The 19,035-nt window shown below is 30.3% G+C and overlaps 1 long non-coding RNA gene and 1 pseudogene across 1 annotated transcript; one reads left to right on the top strand and one right to left on the bottom strand.

Annotated features, from left to right (window-relative positions):
* Positions 1-9,857: 9,857 nt before the first annotated feature.
* Positions 9,858-11,435, bottom strand: LOC145064823 (uncharacterized). The gene is made up of 2 exons (XR_013688104.1): positions 10,356-11,435; positions 9,858-10,233 (listed from the first exon to the last, which is right to left on the bottom strand). It is a non-coding gene; the product is annotated as an uncharacterized LOC145064823 (long non-coding RNA).
* Positions 11,436-12,968: 1,533 nt separating this feature from the next.
* Positions 12,969-15,892, top strand: LOC145064135 (uroporphyrinogen-III synthase, chloroplastic-like; annotated as a pseudogene).
* The last annotated feature ends 3,143 nt before the right edge of the window (positions 15,893-19,035 follow it).

Genomic DNA, 19,035 nt, shown 5'->3' on the forward strand with positions numbered 1-19,035 from the left:
TATCCGCTATCACCCTACTCAAATATCCTCCAACATAAATCACACGCACTATAGAGGTACGCTGGTCTGTTGAGGAGCTTCGGCGGAGTGAGAACTCCGGCAGTGGTGATTTTTCTTTAGTTTTGGCTTTGTATTTTTTTTTTCAAAAATAAAATGTTGTATATCAGACTAGTTTATAGTTTTCTTAGTTTCCAAAATAAAATGGTATCCAAAATTTACCAGGAGTGGTTTTGATTCATTTCGTGATTTTCTTTTTGTTAATTCCTTAAATACTTTCCGGTTTATTCTTCTAATTAAATCATTAAAAAAGACATCGTATATTTTTTGGAATAGAAACACATCGACCATTAACCTCTGGGTTTTGAATGATTTGGGTTTCTATGAAGGGAGAGAAAGGGAACCGTGGGGAGGGTGGAGATGCAGGTAGCTAGAAATGTCATGATGTAATATTTTTAGGGCATCTGGTGTCTTTAGGGCGGTGGTTTATGAGGATAAGACGACCACTTGCCAAGGAAAGAAGATTTCTACGGTAGGACGAGGACGAAAATGGTGGATGTGGTAGCCACATATGGTGGCGACTGGAGGCTACATGTAGATTTTTGTTTAGAGGGAGAAAGGTAGTTTGGAGTTTCAGTGAGGCTCGAAGACCCAATATAAGGGAAATCTGGCTATAATCCACAGATTTTTGCAGGCAAAATCTATAGAAAAGTCTTAATATTTTATCATAATTTACGAAAAAGTCTCAAACTAAATTTTGTTTATGAAAAAACATAAATTACCAGTAAAAATGACGATTTATCCATTTTTCCCTGTTCAATGATTTCATTACTTCCCCGGTTCCATTAAAATCTCATTATTTTACCATAATTTATGAATAATTCCCAAACTAAAATTAAGAGATGATTTGACTGTTTTCTAAATGTAATATACATATTACCGATTTCATTGCCGACTTGGACGTCTAGTCAAAAAATGAGCTAATGAGATGATATGTTTATCATAAAACTTGATATTTTGATACATTGTATATTTTTTGGAATATAAAAGGCATCCCACGGAGATTGCAATAATTACATAAAATAGCAACAACTTCGTCAATTTTTAAGTTTATAAGAAATTTCAAATTGTATATCTAATCTTATGTAACACAATATATCTATCTCATCATCTCATTTCCCCGCCTTTTTTCGCAGAAACATACATTTTAGCGGTTTCATTGCTGACCTGGATAGATAATCATAAATGAACTGATGAGATGAATATCAAATTTTATGGTAAACGTAGCATTAAATAATCCATCGTATCCATCTTATCAGCTCATTTAATGACTAGACATCCACGTCAGCAATAAAACTGCTAAAATGTATGTTACACTGAGAAAATAGCAAAAGCATCACTTAATTTTAGTTTGAGACTTATTGGTAAATTATGTAACATTAGTGAAACCGGATAAGTAATGAATCCGGTAAATCGGAAAAGAGTCAAATCGTCATTTTTACCGATAATTTATGTTTTTTCGTACACAAATTTTCGTTTGAGAATTTTTCGTAAATTAAAGTAAAATATTAAGTTTATTTATTTATTTATTTATTATTTTTTTTTTTTGAAGATTTTTCTTTTTACAGGTATATTATGAATTATTTCATTCAACCAAAGAGATAAATGGTTGGGTCAAAGTTTCTGCATTGACATATAAAAGAAAAGAAGACAATCTAGATTTCCCAAAGATTCAAAGGTACACTTATATGAAATCTAAAATTTTGGATTCAAACATATACTTATATGAAATGTGTTTTTTATTTTTAATTTAATATTATTTTATTGATGGTTTATATTTTAAATTTAAACATTTGAAGGTCTTAAAATTATATTAATATTTTATATATATATATATATATATATATATATATATATATATATATATATATATATATATATATATAATGCTTTGATGAAGAAGTAATATACATATGTCGTTATTACAATTTTGAAAAAAAGAAAGAAGAAATAATATTCAAAAAGTGCAATTTTCAAGTTTTTACCCACCAATTTTGTCAAAATAAGTTACATACATATTTGAGCCAAAGTAAATACCAGCGCATCAATAACCCGATATTATTGGCGCAAGAAATGGCCCACGATTTGGCCCAACTCCAATTTACCAATTTCATATATTTATCCATAATAAAATATTGGCCGATAATTATTTTTATAACAAATTATTGAAATGCTATGTGGTTTGTTAAAATTATGTGATTGATTTTTTTTTTTTTCGAATAATTCATATAGTCTGATTTTGTTGTGTTTTTTATCTCTCGTACACATGATATATATATATATATATATATATATATATATATATATATATATATATATATATATCCCTATTCTAATAAAAGAATAATTTTATTCTCCTTTTAAAATGTGTCATATTAATATTATTAGACATCCTAATTAATGCATATTTTATTTTCCTTTTGCCATGTGTCACCTTATTATATCTCCTAATTAATGTATGCCACTTGTCAACTCTATTTCAAATTTCAAATTTTAAAATTTCCACTTTGATTATATTAAATTAATAACATTAGAATAAAAATTAAAATTAAAATAATACAAATGATATAATTTCACATATTTATTTAAATCAATGATTAAAATTTATATAACTACAAAAATCTTAATTAATAATTTATTTAAAATAATTAATTAATAATTTTAAGTTTTTACTATAAAATTTAATTAATTTTGTAACCGTGGTTTCCACGGGTTGTAAACTAGTATATATATATATATATATATATATATATATATATATATATATATAGAAGATAATTCAAATAAAAACACTAAATAAAATGAGAACCTGAGAACGATTCTCAACCAATCATTTTCTCTAATTAAGTTATTTTTGGTATTTATTGAAAAACTATAATCAATAATTGGATTAATAATATGTAGAGGTAAAATGGTCATTGTATTCTGAGATAATTATGGACATAAGAGAAAAATGTGGGGATTTTAAATTAGTGAAATTTAAAATTTCAGATTATTTAATTTTAAAATTTTTTAAAATTCTAATTTTTTAAATTTCAGAGTTATAACCTAAATTCCTAGTTAATATTCTTCATGGAATATATTATTTGCTTGACTAATACCAATTAACAATGAATATTCACAATTGAATACATACATAAATTCACACTAATTAATAATTAATAACATAATGAATTCTTTATTGAATAATGATATAAATCAAAATTGTTATATACAAAAGTCGTAAAAAATATTAACATACATATAAAAAAATTATACAAAAAATAATTTATACCTTCAAATTCAAGACGAAAATAATGATATAAGTTCCATGTATTCTACTAATATTCTTAGGTTTTTGGTCTTGACTATGTTTTTTCAACCTTGACTATTTTCTTTCTTTGAGTTCATTTAACCTGTAAATAAAAAAAATAACAAAATAATAAGTTGTATGCAAAAATTCATAACGGAATAACAACAAAAATAGTAAGTGCATGTAGAAATTCAAAATAGAATAACATAAACATTAAGTTAGTATTTAAAAATTCATAATAAAACATCATAAATCATTAAAGGCAAACTTTTATTTGAGTCCATATTCATTATGGAATAATGACAAACTTTTATTCCAATGCAATTCAACCAACTATTATTCGGATACTAAATTGAGTAAATTCGTTAATCAATGTAAGTTCATTGTTGAATAAGTACACAAATTGGAATACAATGAAAATTAACATAAAAGACATCCATATAACAAAAAACACATCTAATTCAATATCTACATTATTATCTACTAAAAAATTGCTTTGGAGAATTTAACAAAAAAAACATATCAATTACATGACAAATAATAAGAATAATGCAATGATATGATAGTTAATAAGAACAATGTACTGATATCTAACAAGAAACAAGTAGACACATAAACATATGGTTATTTATTCTCTCAAAAAAATTCACATAACTACATTTAGTACCCTTATAACTCAAACCAAATTTATGCAAGATAACACACAATTTAATGTTACATCAATAATAATCACACAAGCCAAACTTTGTAATTTAACACAAAATTTTATGCTTTAATCTAAAGGTAAATAAAGCAAAAGTGCAGGTTGTATATGCATTAGCAAATCAAGCAACAACAACAAAAAAAAATAGGAAAATTCCATAAACCATTTAAAGTTATAGAGAATGTGTAGGGTGGAACTTAAAGTGTCGTATTAACCTACTCAATAAATTATTGTTGAGCGTTTATACTTTCAATAAAATGCTCCAACCATAACCAGTAAGAAAATCATAATCAAAATTCAGTTAAGAATATATATATATATATATATATATATATATATATATATATATATATATATATATATATATATAAGGATTGAGAAACAAATTCATAAAATAAAATCAAATCATCAAAGTAACTTACCTTGTCGATGAAAGTGGTGAAATTAAGCATGGTTTAAAAAGTAATTTGGTCCATGTTTGAAGAAGTAATCGAGAATGAGAACCAAATTCATAAAAGAAAATCAAACCATCAAAGTAACTTACCTTATATAAGTTGTTATGTAATAAACGTAAAAGAAGAAGACGAAGGAAATCAGAGGACGACATTCGTGCTAATAGTGGTGGTTATGATCGATATGGTTAGCTATGGCTCGTATGTCGGCTGCAAGACTAACCGAGCAGGGATTGACGATGGATCGGTGATGCGAGACTCAACGAGTGGGAGATCAGAGGTCAGCAGACGCTGAATTAATTTCATAAAAATGTAAAGTTTTTTAATGATCTGGAGCAAAATCCATCCTTTGTTCGTGTACTTTAACTTGGTGGCAAGCATTTTAAGGCAAAAAACAAAGATAAGAGAGAATTAGGTAGGCGATGGCGTTATAAAAGCAGAGATATAAATTTGTCTCCCTAAATTGTTGGGATATTAATTGATTTTGATATTAATTATTATGTCTATTACCAAATATGCCCTTGATTGTATATAATCATAATTTTAGTTTAATAGATAAATCAAATAAAACGATTGGCTGAGAAGTGTTCTCACGTTCTCATAATAATCTATGTTTTTATTTGAACCTACTTATATATATATATATATATATATATATATATATATATATATATATATATATATATATATATATATATATATATAGAAAAGTGAATATGTGGCTGTCATGTATGTAATATTAGGTATAGAACCATCAAAATTGAATTTATTTTGATTAAAAAAATACAATTTTTTTCTCATTGTTATCTTCTTTCTATTGCTTTTGAGCTCATATTATTTCCGATTTCATAATTTATCCCCAACATCTATGTATTTCGAATGTGTTCTTTATATTAGACATCTAGTATGCTTTATAACTTTCTTTGATGGGTAGTGATACTTCCACGGATCTTTTTAATATATCCATTGATTTTTAAAGAAATTGACATTTATACCCTTCGTATTTATATTTAGAGTTTATTCAAAGGCATTGGCAGATTTTTAGTAAACCCTTATACCAAACGACAAACATGCATACATTGTTGCTTCTTTGGGCATTGCAGTTCTCGGCCGGAAAATGGTAAGTGTCTTCTATTCTATTTTGACAACAATCTTCATCCTACAACTCCTTGGATCTAACAAAGCTTTTATGAAGGACCAAATACCTAGAACCAAGCGGGTGTAATAGTTGATACTAGAATAGCCTATGGTGGTGCCTGCAAACACAAGTAGAGGGTAGTGAATGGCGATTGTTGTGTAACCTCTTCTTCTTTAAACCCCATGGCTTAATTATTTTGTAAATACCTTCATCGTTATTAACTCCAGTGCACCTCTGGTTCATGTATTTCATTATCGAGAAGTATGATTGATAATAGGTTATTCCATGAAAAACCACCAACCAACACCACCGCAACAAAGCCCTGGAATCTTTTTGGTAATCAATTCCGAAGAAATCTCAGAAAACACCACCACAACAAAACCTAAAATAGATAGAGGTTCTCCTTGGTTGCCGAAAAAATCTACGGCGAAGGGGTTCTCCTTGGTTAGTTTACGGGTGTCACTAATGATCTGCAACATCGTTCTTTTCGGTTTAGAAGATGTTCGACCACACCCTTGACGTCTTCAAAACCTCCTCTCTGAGCTTTTATCTTCATCCCTTGAAAGACCACAACCAAGGTGTACATTTCATGACCCAGTTGAGATTTTAGGTCGGAGAGGTGATTTTTTTGCTTCCAGTTTTGCAACAATGGGGTTCATAATCGCCATAGAAGAGGGTGGCATAGGAACAGGGGCTGCTGGCAAGGGAATCCAATGCACAAGGCCGTGGAGAATAGAGAAACCTTTGGATGCAGACTGGAAAGCGAAGTTTAAACGACAAATGGGCAGAGAGAGATTGAGATTGAGAGAGGGCAAAGCAGTTGAATAATTGATTACACTCTAAATATAAATGAGAGGCACAATTGTCATTTTGTTTTAAAACTCAGTGGATGCATAAAAAACTACCGTGGCAATATCACTTCCCTTCTTTGATACATACCATATGTATACTTTCATGGTTCTTTTTGATGTATTATAGGAAGAAATTTATTGAGTTTTTAATAAATAATTTCAATCTTTCACTATATTTTCTATATTAAATTTGAATATGAAGACTTATAGGTAGTTGATAATGTATTCTTATACATGGTTTTTGGTGTAAAATTAAATATTTAAAACTTTATAAAAATATATACAAAGCCTATCATCTAGTCTAATTAAGGATACAAGAAAGATGGTAGAGAGATTTGATTGTATTTTGTCAAAACTATGTAGTTTTTGGCCCATATATATATATATATATATATATATATATATATATATATATATATATATATATATATATATATATATATATAATAATAATAATAATAATATAATATAATATAAATAGTTCCCACCTTCACCACCACCTATCAATGCTACCCACCACCTACCACCATCAGAAACATGCTAGTCATCGGAAATAAGCACCGGTGACCGCCAACCACCACTTGCCACCATCTGAAAACGGATAAATTCAAAAAAAAATCCATTCTACAATCCAAACAATTGATCAACTTAAGAAAACTAAAGCTGATGCAAATCCGAAACAAATATGGAGCACACACCCACTCCCAAACCCCGATAACTAACACCAGGTCACTTGTTATCGGTAACCATCAATCGTCGCTGCCTCTACCATCCATCTGTATTCTTAGAATCGAAGCTTATATATGGGTCTTTGAGTACCATGCTTATGTAATTATGTAAGCAACTTGTCCATCATCACCACCTGTGCCAACAAACACCGTCAATAGATCTGAATCTACCACCACCGTTGTTGTTGTAGTAGAGAAAAGAATTTGAGTTTTTTGAGCGGCGACGAGTAGTTAGCATCCGCCAGCAGAGAAAAACAACGAGATGGGGTAGGGGGACTGTGGTGGGCTCACCGGAAAACTGACGTTGACTTCTTCCTAAGCGGCGACTGTGGTGGCTTTAGGGTGGAGATGGTAGTGTTGTATCGAGTTCACCGACATTATGATCTTGCCGGAGGTGATTGTTTTCTGGTGGTGGGCAAAAGAGGTAGGTTGTTCCATTGTGGGTGGGGACAACCGAGATATAAATTATTTTAGGATTATGGTTTTAGTTCTTAGATGGAAAATTGATAGATAGAAGAGAAACATATGTGATTGATCATATTTTTTCTTTTACTTTTAATTAATAAATAATAATAAAATAACTAAAATAATTAAAAAAATAAATTTATAAGCACATTATAGTCTTTTTATGCATCTGTCAGGGACGAAATTTATAAAACAATAAAATGTTAGGGATTGTTTGAATGCAAACAAACGTTAGGGACCAAACATAAAATTTTGACAAATTACAATGATGATTTTAGTAATTTGTACTTATTTGTATTGTTTTATTAATATTTATAGATGCTACCGGATAGACTACATATATTTACATGATTTATTTTAATAAGTGTTTATTTTATGATAACTTTCAAATTAACTAGTTATATTTTTACATAATACAATATAAAATTTATTATTTCATAGTTATGGTCAATGCGATAATCATGTTCAACAAAATATGCTTTCAAATTTTAATTATATAATTTTAATCTGCGCAACAGGCATATATTCGTTTAGTATATCATAAAAGGAGCCATTTTCTTTGCAATATATATATATATATATATATATATATATATATATATATATATATATATATATATATATATATATATATCAAAGAGATAGAAGAGGAAAAATCAATTGCACCATATTATTTGATACTGCCATTAACTTTCAAACTTTTAATAACATATAAATTGATTAGTTAATATGAGATTAATAAAAAGGAAAAATTTATATAAAAGTTTTGTCAGGGACGAAATTTATAAAACAATAAAATGTTAGGAATTGTTTGAATGCAAACAAACGTTAGGGACCAAACATAAAATTTTGACAAATTACAATGATGATTTTAGTAATTTGTACTTATTTGTATTGTTTTATCAATATTTATAGATGCTACCGGATAGACTGCATATATTTACATGATTTATTTTAATAAGTGTTTATTTTATGATAACTTTCAAATTAACTAGTTATATTTTTACATAATACAATATAAAATTTATTATTTCATAGTTATGGTCAATGCGATAATCATGTTCAACAAAGTATGCTTTCAAATTTTAATTATATAATTTTAATCTGCGCAACAGGCATATATTCGTTTGGTATATCATAAAAGGAGCCATTTTCTTTGCAATATATATATATATATATATATATATATATATATATATATATATATATATATATATATATATATATATATATCAAAGAGATAGAAGAGGAAAAATCAATTGCACCATATTATTTGATACTGCCATTAACTTTCAAACTTTTAATAACATATAAATTGATTAGTTAATATGAGATTAATAAAAAGGAAAAATTTATATAAAAATTTTGTCTTTGATAATTTTGTATAATAATATGTGGTTTTAAAATTAATTAATAATGTTAATAATGTGCAATAACATAAAACTACAACCATTATCATATTTTTATAATAATTTTTTTTTTCAAAATAAAAGTGGAAAAATTACTTGCACTACATTATTTTGAAACTCCCATAACCTTTTAAATTTCTAATAAACTATCATGGCTTTTCAAATTTCTATTAATACATAAACTTTTTATGATTAATTAATGTGAGATAAATACAAAGAAACTTTAGACCAAAATTTTAGGCTTCTATAACTTGTTATAAGAATAAGTGGTTTTAACAGTAATTCATAACGATAATTAGATGAGGAACCCCGCTCTGCGGGGATTAATTTGGACAGCTCCGATCATTTTGGTTACTTCGTGCTTGTTATCAATAGAAATGATTACATAGTAATTTGGTCTGTTTTATGTAGATATTTTTGCATGGACAATTTGTTAGCAGAATGTTATGGATTGACTATGAATTTTGTACAAAATATTAATATTCTAGCAAATAGTTAACTATAGAATATAGTTTGGTTTGGAAATAGAAAAGAGGAAGGGAATAAATTCAAAGATCTGATATTGATAAAAACTTATTGCTTATTTAACTATTCCAAACTATTGTTTCCCATGCCGTCAAAACACTCGACCCATTTTTACACTGACAAATTACATATCAGAAATACAAATTCCATTTATAGAAACGTGATAGATGATAATTCTTTCAAACCCCAATTCCACTGTGTTTATTTTTTGCTCTAAAAATGAAAAGAAATGCAAAATAAAAGAAAAACAACATAAAAGACACATAATTAATGAATGTTAGTGTTCACAGAAAAAACTCAATTCAGACCTTAACGCTCAATGACACCGTCTTCCAACACATTGTTTCTCCTAATTGCCTCTTCTGTTGTCCAAAAACAAAAAACAGGAATATGTTACTATAAATTTCTTCATATGTTTCTGTCAATCTCTCATTCCTTCGTCTTCTTGGATTACCATCATCACCTCCTATCTCAGTTGGTCACTTTCTGCTACTAATTTGGTATTGCAATATTAAAACTGGTGAAACATCGTTAAAGATATGAAATAAAGAAAATAGATTAAACCTTTTTCCACATGTTGTGCATACATATTTTTGAATTGTGGTCTATATATCTGCAATAAATAGTAATTATGTGAATAAAAAATAAAAATAATAAAAAGGTAAAAAAGAAAATATAAAATTAGGCTGTACTTAGTCCAAACAACAATAATAATGAATGAGGGTGATATTTAACCTTTTCATTCCTCTCCTATTTCCATCAGATAAGGTACATTGGAACTCCAAAAGGAAAACTTTCCATCATGAATATAGAAAAATAAAGCAGGAAACACAAATATAAAGCCAGAATAGAAAGCTGAAATGAAGAACGAATATTTAAAGGAGATACCTTCATGATGAAAAAATAGAGATGAAATCAGTCTGGGATGAAATTATGCATCAGTTCCAAATCCTATCATCACCAACAAATAACAATCTATCATCTCAGTGAAAAGAATTTTGGTTCTATTCAAACAACATTAACCTTTAAAGGAACCATTATATTGGTTCATCAAGCAAATTAAGAAATAACAATAATTCTCCGGCTGTTCTTATTTTATCCCTTGTCTACTGGTTCATTACATATATAATAGTTGGGAATTCCACCGTTAGGGCTTGCATGATCGTATTCAATCTTGTATTGATAATATCGAACTATCGAACCAAAAATTAGAGCGTAATCGAACCTAAAAATCGATCCATAAAACTGAAGCATGACGTATTAGATAACAAAAACCTGGAGGAGTGAAGAACAAACAACGGAGAACAGAGACTGAATATGTCTCCCCCAAAGCTTTCCAAAATGAATGAACCCTAGGTATATTATTACCTTTGAACATACCTTAACACTTCGAAAATAAAAAAGATAGAGATGTTGCAATTAGTGGTGGATCGAATATCAGTCGACATTTGCTGTTGCCTCCTTCTCCGGCCTCCACTGATAACTGCTTTAAAGATTATCTCGTTTTCCTCTAGACCTGCTATCACTGCTGTCGCCTCCTGCTATCGCTTTAAAGATTATCTCGTAATTGGAGGCGTCGATCCTGAAGCATAAGCCGATAAGTCGCGGCGTTGTGAGAGAGACGGTGGAATGGTCTACTATCAGATAGAAACCGATTGAAAGAAGAGCCAAAAGCGAGGAACTCTTAAACGGTGGAAAATGTGTAGACATCTGATTAGAAGCCGGGGAGGTGGAAGAAGGGACATAACACATCTTCTGGACACTAATCGACTCCTCCCACTTTTAATATAAAAGCAAAATGGCAGAAGCTGCCCAAAAAAACAAATACGGAAAAAGAAATCCAAAAATAGACAGAGAACTATAAACGAAGGACCATTTGTGCTAAAAGACCAGCATGTTCATTATTCCTAAGGATGATGCTTCTTTAATATCTATATAAGAATAATTGAAATACCATATTATAAAAGATGAAAGATTACTTGCACCATGTTTCTTTGAAACTTTCATGATCTTTCAAAGTTCTAATAATATATAAATTGATTAGTTAATATTAGATAAATAAAAAGGAAAAGTTTATAACAAAATTTTAGTCTTCTATAATTTTTTATAATAATAAGTGGGTTTAAAATTAATTAATAATATTAACAATGTACAATAACATAAAACTACAAATTACATTATTATTACCATATTTTCTATTATAATCCATTTTTTTCCAAAATAAAAAAGAGAATTTTTTTTAATAAACTGTCATGGCCTTTCAAATTTCTAATAATACATAAATTTATTAGTTAATGTAAGATAAATGCATGCAAAACTTTATACCAAAATTTTAGGCTTTTATAACTTTTTATAATAACTAGAGGAAGAACCTGTGCGCCGTTGGCATGGGTTTGGATGGGTCCGTACGAATTTAGGCAATGGGTTTCCTTTGGGTTCAGATATGTCCGGATGAAGTTATGCAATATTTTTCCTTTTACATATCATAGAAGACACTACTAGAAAAACAACCTTTTAGGATGCGCGAACCATGACACGCAGTGATTTATGATACACAAATGTGTGTATCCAAAAAATAATGTCATCTCTTCCAAAATTTAAAGGATTTAGGACGCACATTTTTGCGTGCCCTAAAATTAGTGTCTAAACAAAAAAAAAACACGGAGGACACCTATAATAAAATGCGTGCCATCTAAGACCATCGCTTTATAAATTTTAATAGAACTCGCGCGTTCGATCCGGGGAAAATGAAATCCCAAAAACTTAAAATCCCCGCCTTCCTTTTTTCTCTTCCACTTTAGTTTCCCTAGTAGCTAGGGCTTTTTGTCAAGAACTTGCCCCGACCGCCCTCTTGTACTGCTCGTTCTCTCTTCAACTTCCCTTTATCTCCTTCTCACTTCGACAAACCCTTTCTCTTCTTCTCAGTTCTCGACGTCGACAGCTTCTCCCACCTTTGACGTTTCTCTTGGTGCTGGCGCCTCCCACCTCTGACCTCCGTCCAACCCCACCCCACCGTCCAATGCTTTCCAGCGACACCCAACCGGTGGAGCCCCTCCTCTTCGACAATCTCACCTCGCCTGCCCTTTCCATCAACATTAGGTCCGGTGACCTTAGGATCACTGCTTTTATTGCTCAAATTTACAAGCCCTATGTCTTATTAAGATATGCTTTTCTTGATTCCAACTTCCCAATGTTTCGTTCTTCTATAAGAACCCTAGCTTGCTAAATCTCTTTTTCTTTCCGGCTTTACGATCGAAGGAACAAACTTCCGATTTTTGGTGAAACTAACAATCGATGATATGTGATTAGGTGAAATAATCGACTAGGGTTAACTAGGAACAAAGACACATGGAAATAGGAAAGGGGATGAACAAGAAACACACAATATGTTTGATTAGGTGAAATCATCGGTTTTGGCAATTTTCTTGCCATCATTGATACTACCGGAAAGCTTTGTTGGCAGGAGGAGCCACTTCACTTTGGCGGTCAAGAATAAAGATCATAACCTGTTATTTGTTTGTAACAACGTGTTCGCTTATATGATGCAAGTGCCAATGTGTTAAGAGGAGAGTTCCTTCATGGAGGTGCAGTTCTTGATTGTTGCTTTCATGATGATACCTTTGGTTTTAGTGCTAGTGCAGATAACACTATCACAAGGTATGACTAAATGATGCATATACTTTCTTGGATTATTGACTTAGCTTTTTCTTGACTAAGTTTTAAGCTACATTCCTTTTACATCTCTCAGGCTTGTTTTTGATCACGAAAGGGAGGAGCTTTTGGGACGCCATGACGCCCCTGTTATTTTCATCATACATTCATACATTCATTTCATCATTTGTTTTCATTTTTGTTATTTTCAACATACATTCATACTTTCATTTCCTTTTATTACATCATTGTTAAAATCAAAGAGAATTTAAAATCTTTATACTTATCTTTGCTTTGTTAATCTTGTCATTTGTGCAATTGGCCAGCTTCTTCAAGTAGCAGATTTCAAGAGCCTGAAATCTTTAGGAGCCACTACACATCTTAATGTTTCAGGTTTTCCTCTCAGTAACAGCTTTATGTTATTTTATTTTTTGAAAAAAAGCTGATGAAGTTTGTGTTATATAGAAAATTTTCCATCTGGTGATATAGTTGCTCTTGTTTACTTATTGAATCCTTTAACCATCATCACTTGTTTGGGATATTCAACATCACCAATCGAAAATCTAGTGACTATATTATCAATATATGGGGCTTGCATGAGTAAGACCTTTTAAAACCTTTAATTTATAATTACTATTTTATATTTCTAATAATAATAATAGGATTAATGTTCTTGATTCTAATTGCAACAGGACTTGTTCCATTGGTTGCTTTTGGATGGGTGATTGCATCTCATTTGTCCCTCTATCCGTTATTCTAGTAATTCCTATATGACAAATTGACAATTATACCCTTTTCCTCTCCTTTTACTACATTAACCTTCAATTCTTTAACATGATATATATATATATATATATATATATATATATATATATATATATATATATATATATATGTATATATATACAGTTGGTTCTTTTAGTAGGTTCTGGTCTTGATACACCACTAAGGAAACTGTTCCCATATATTGACGATGATCAGATTCAGAATAGAAAATCATTAAATCCAATAATTTTCTCATGGAAATGAGTTTTTCTTTTCTTGTTGTGGGCTTCCATTTGGGCATTTTATGTCCTAATCCTATGTGGCATTTCTTTAAAAGATTACAGTAGTCTTTGGGAGATGTTCAAAAGGCTTGTTAAGATGACGTTTTGTAGGTTATGCACTTAGCTCTGTAGAAGGTTGTGTTGCAATGGAGTTTTTTTGATGCCATTAACAACACTTTTCAATTCAAGGTAACTTCACCAGAGGCAGCTCTGGTTTTTCTTCAAACATGGAAGTAAGTTCAGAAAATTTCCATTTATAATTTCAAGTTGCAATGGCTCCATGCCATCTTTTTATTTATTTCTTTATTTTTAGTCGATTGACCAGTTACTCTCATGTCATCTACAATCATAGAGCTGCTGGACCCCAAATGTGAAGGTAGCTACAGTTGGAATTGGTACAACAACCATATTTCATGAAGCTACACCTTCATCTGAGCAGTTTATTGAAGTTGCCTTTACTCCATCAAGAGGTACTATCTGTAAATAAATGTCTTCCTTCTAAATTCCATACTATCACTCCAAACATCTGTAGAAGATAATATTTAGTTTTATGATCTTCTTTCACAACAACTAGCAAGATTCTTGCTTCAGAGCCTCCAAAGCAAGGGAATGAAAGATGCACTATGTTGTATCCTGCCTTTGCAAAAGCTGGTCATGATATAGGTACACCCTTTAACTCCTTAGTTTAATTCTCTTCCATAACATTTCATCTTCATAATTATATCTATTTATACATATGACATTTTTCACTATCTCATGAGGTCATATATGTACTAAAATCAAATAGAGGAAGGTCTTTCTAAGAGTGGATTCCACATCACAAGATTGAATACTTACACAACGGTATGTATTTTAGTTCTGACAAATTTTTGATGTGGCTTTTCACATCCTTATTAATATCAAGGGAATTTCTGTTACATTATTTTTGGTTTGTTGTACTTTAGGAACCTGTACAACATGTGGATCAAACCATTCTACAACAAGCACTCTCTGCTTCTATAGTTGCAGTTGCATCACCTTCTACAGTCGGGTAATTAATATTCTGATGCAAAATTCTCTTACTATTTTCTTTGTATTTTAACTTATATTTTCTCTTATTCTACAACAGTGCTTGGGTGGATCTTCTACCTGAACCACATACATGGGAGGGTTCTGTTGCATGCATTAGTGAAACCACTGCTTCAACTGCTAGAAAATTAGGCTTAACAAATGTATACCACCCACATACCCTTGGTCTTCACGGGTAATATATAATTATATATAATATTATAATTCCTCTCATACTATTTATTATATTCTTATTATTATTTACCCTTTGCATTTGACAGATGGGTTGACACCATTTTTGATGCTTTACGTGTACATAATCATCTCTCAAATGTCTAAAACCAAGGTAGCCTGTTATTACAATTTACTGCTATACCCTTTTTTGACCATGTTTTATTTCTTGTTTCCAGTTTAAAGTACCTTTTTTTATGCAAGAATTTGAGAGCTGATGCATATGATCACTAAATGAGGGAGTACATTACAATTTACAAGAACAAATTACATCTCTGTACATATGTAGTAATACCACGAGAGAAGCAAACTAGCACTGAGTGACATTCATGATGTTTGTTAATTATCATTGTATATCAACTTTCAATGCTGTAAATGACCTTTTTTGTTTTTCAATATATGATTGGATATAACTTGCTTCTGAGTTGTATTTTTTTTTTCTAAAGAGGTCTTTCTTGTATATCAAAAAGCAATAACAAATGAAGAATTGAACGTTGATGGAACCCTTGAAATCTACATCTCTTTCTGTTTATTGGTAATTTTTCATCTTACAAGAACTCTCTACAATTCAATCCATCTTTGGAGTTTGGAATTGTTACTTATTTTAGTTATTTGATTCTGACAAGTGAGAAACTAAAACTACTCAGTGGAATTTAAGGTAATTATGTCAAAGATGGAGGAAGTTTCCCCTGAAGGAATGATGAGATCATTAGCAATGCTCTTTCTGGATGATATCTTGGAATTAAATGCCGTATTTCATGATGAACATCATTCAACCCCAGACCATATTTCAAGTTATTCATTGATTGGCTGCTTGACCTTAGTACCCTTGATCCGGTTTTTGAAGGTGCAAACTTTCAGGTGGGTATTCACTTTTCTTTTTTCTCTATCATATCATCTTGTATTGTATTGCATGTTAAGTTACCAATTTGCCATGTGCAGGTTCTGACAGCTATAACAACCTCCTTCCATGCCCTGTAGCCTCTCAAAGTTCTTGCATTAAGGTTATTCTCTTAGAAAGGAAATTGTCAAAGGAGAATTTAGTGATGGGTTTCTTTTAATGTTTTACATGTTTTGTTTTCTATAATAAATATGATGTAATATTAGCAATGCGTTACGTTTACTTACTATTGGAATGATTATTTGTATTTAACATATTAGTGCAATGAATTATCTTTATTGTTTATGGTATTTTATTTTGTATTATGACACTTTTAATATATTATTTAATTTGAAAATTAGTAAATCTATCAATATATATATAATTTTAAAAACATTTAAAATTATGACACGCAAAAATGTGTGTCGTCTTCCTTTATGACAGGGCCTTCCTTGATACGCATTGCATGTCATAAACACGTACGTCGTAAGGTTACGACACACAAATACGTGTCATCTTCCTTTATGACAGAGTCTTCCTTGATACGCATTACGCGTCATAACTGTGCGTCGTAAATACATGTCATAAATGCGCCTCATAAATGTGTGTCGTAAATAGACAACGCACAAAAGCGCGTCGTCTCTCATTATGATAGGGCCTTCCTTGACACGCATTTGCGCGTCGTCTGAGCGTTTTACGACATGCATTGTTCGTCGTAAAATGCTATTTTTCTAGTAGTGAGAGCAAAAGCAAGAAATAGGAATTTACTTTCATAGGACATAATGGTCAAATTTTGTACAAAAATGTTACATAGGACTAAATTGACAACGAAGTAACTGGCAAGCTAAGACATATATTCGCATTCATTCGTATGTATGCATCATTTTGGAAAAAAACATTAACAATGCTTTAGTTCTTGGCAAATTTTATGGTGGAAAGATGACCTACTTAGCGCAGATAGATGTCAACCACCACTTTGTTCCTTTTCTCCATGATCCTTCAAGAATCAAAACCATTAAACATCATTCAAAACTTAAAACTCAAGGTTCTTGAAAAACGGTTGGCTAAAATCTACCTGCAAAGGCATTCATAGGGAACTTCTTGATAGACAACCATCATATGCATGAGCTCCAAACCCGCACGTTGTCAACAATAATAAATGAGAAATGATTTTTAATTGAAATTGACTAAAAGGGTAGGGGTAAGAAGCTTTGAAATAGCTTTAAGGGCATTCTGGTCATTAATCATTACATAAAAAAATTTCTTTTCGTTAACAACTATTTGACTCTGTTTATACACTTAAATCCAAGAAAACCTTCCCAATACCCTTTTGGTTGGATTAGTGGTTATTTTTTAAATAGTAGGAATTTTGTTCATTACCCAAAAATTTAAGATATGAAAAGAGAAAAAAATATGAAGGTAACCTTTTGTATTTAGTAGAATGTATCAGTGATACATGGTTAGATTGCCTACCAACTAAAACCTCCATCGCCAAGTTAATCATTTTACAACATAAGTATGTTCTAGCAAAGATAAAAAATTTCAAACATATCCTTTCCCTTGGCTTAATGTGCTATGCGTACATGGTCAGACTACTATACAACATAAGTATATCCGTTACTAACTTTTTTCTCGAATGACTCTTGAACTAAAGATAATGGAGTTGCTTTCTGCCCGAGATTTGTTTTTGAGTTTCATTCACCATTTGAATGAATGAATCCAATCCATTCTCTATCTCTTTCACCCCTCTTTCCTGTTGTTTCGAAAATCTATACTTCTACATCTATAGATGTAGAAAAATGGTTTTCACCTATAACAAATGTACCACTCCTTCCATCTTTTGCATTAATAAATAAGAAAATAGTAAAAGTTGAAAGGCGATCAAATGGGTAACAAACTAAAAGTGAATAATAAGAATGAAAGAAAGAAACCCACAGTTCTAAAAATTACAAATAAACAATGGGTTAAATGCAAGAAAAAGCAGCATACTTCAACTTGTTTTTCTATAACAACATTGTACTTTCAAAAAGATAGAAAATTATAGCATTGTCGTCCAACTATCAACCAACTTTGACAGCTACAATTGAGCAGAATTTCCAAAGTATAACATATTAATAAGAAAAAAAATAAAGAGCAACTATATAATTGTGTAGATTTTTTGAATTATAATGTCCTGATAAGAAAAATATTGAAAGTACAATGTTGAAGCGGAAAGAAATAGAGGTAAGATGCTATAATAGACAAATAAATGAAAGTACATTGCTAATTGTTGTAATTATCGCATCAACAAACAATCAACTGTTATAACATCACTTACACTATCTTAAAAATTATATGTTTATTAGTAAATAAAATATAATGTCATATCTTACCAGAGAAAGAAAATTCCAGTGACTTTGAACAACTCTCATTTAATCTCGACTTCTAATATTCGACCATCATGATATGTTCTTTCATAAAAATGTGACAAACCAAATTTATTCTATTAAAAACAATTTATGGATGTGCAATAAAACTCTAATGAGTTGAAATGAATAGGGTTAAATTCAAATTCTTTTTA

Source organism: Lactuca serriola, chromosome 7 (assembly GCF_051521515.1).
Source record: "Lactuca serriola cultivar US96UC23 chromosome 7, Lser_US96UC23_V15, whole genome shotgun sequence".
Lineage (NCBI taxonomy): Eukaryota > Viridiplantae > Streptophyta > Magnoliopsida > Asterales > Asteraceae > Lactuca > Lactuca serriola.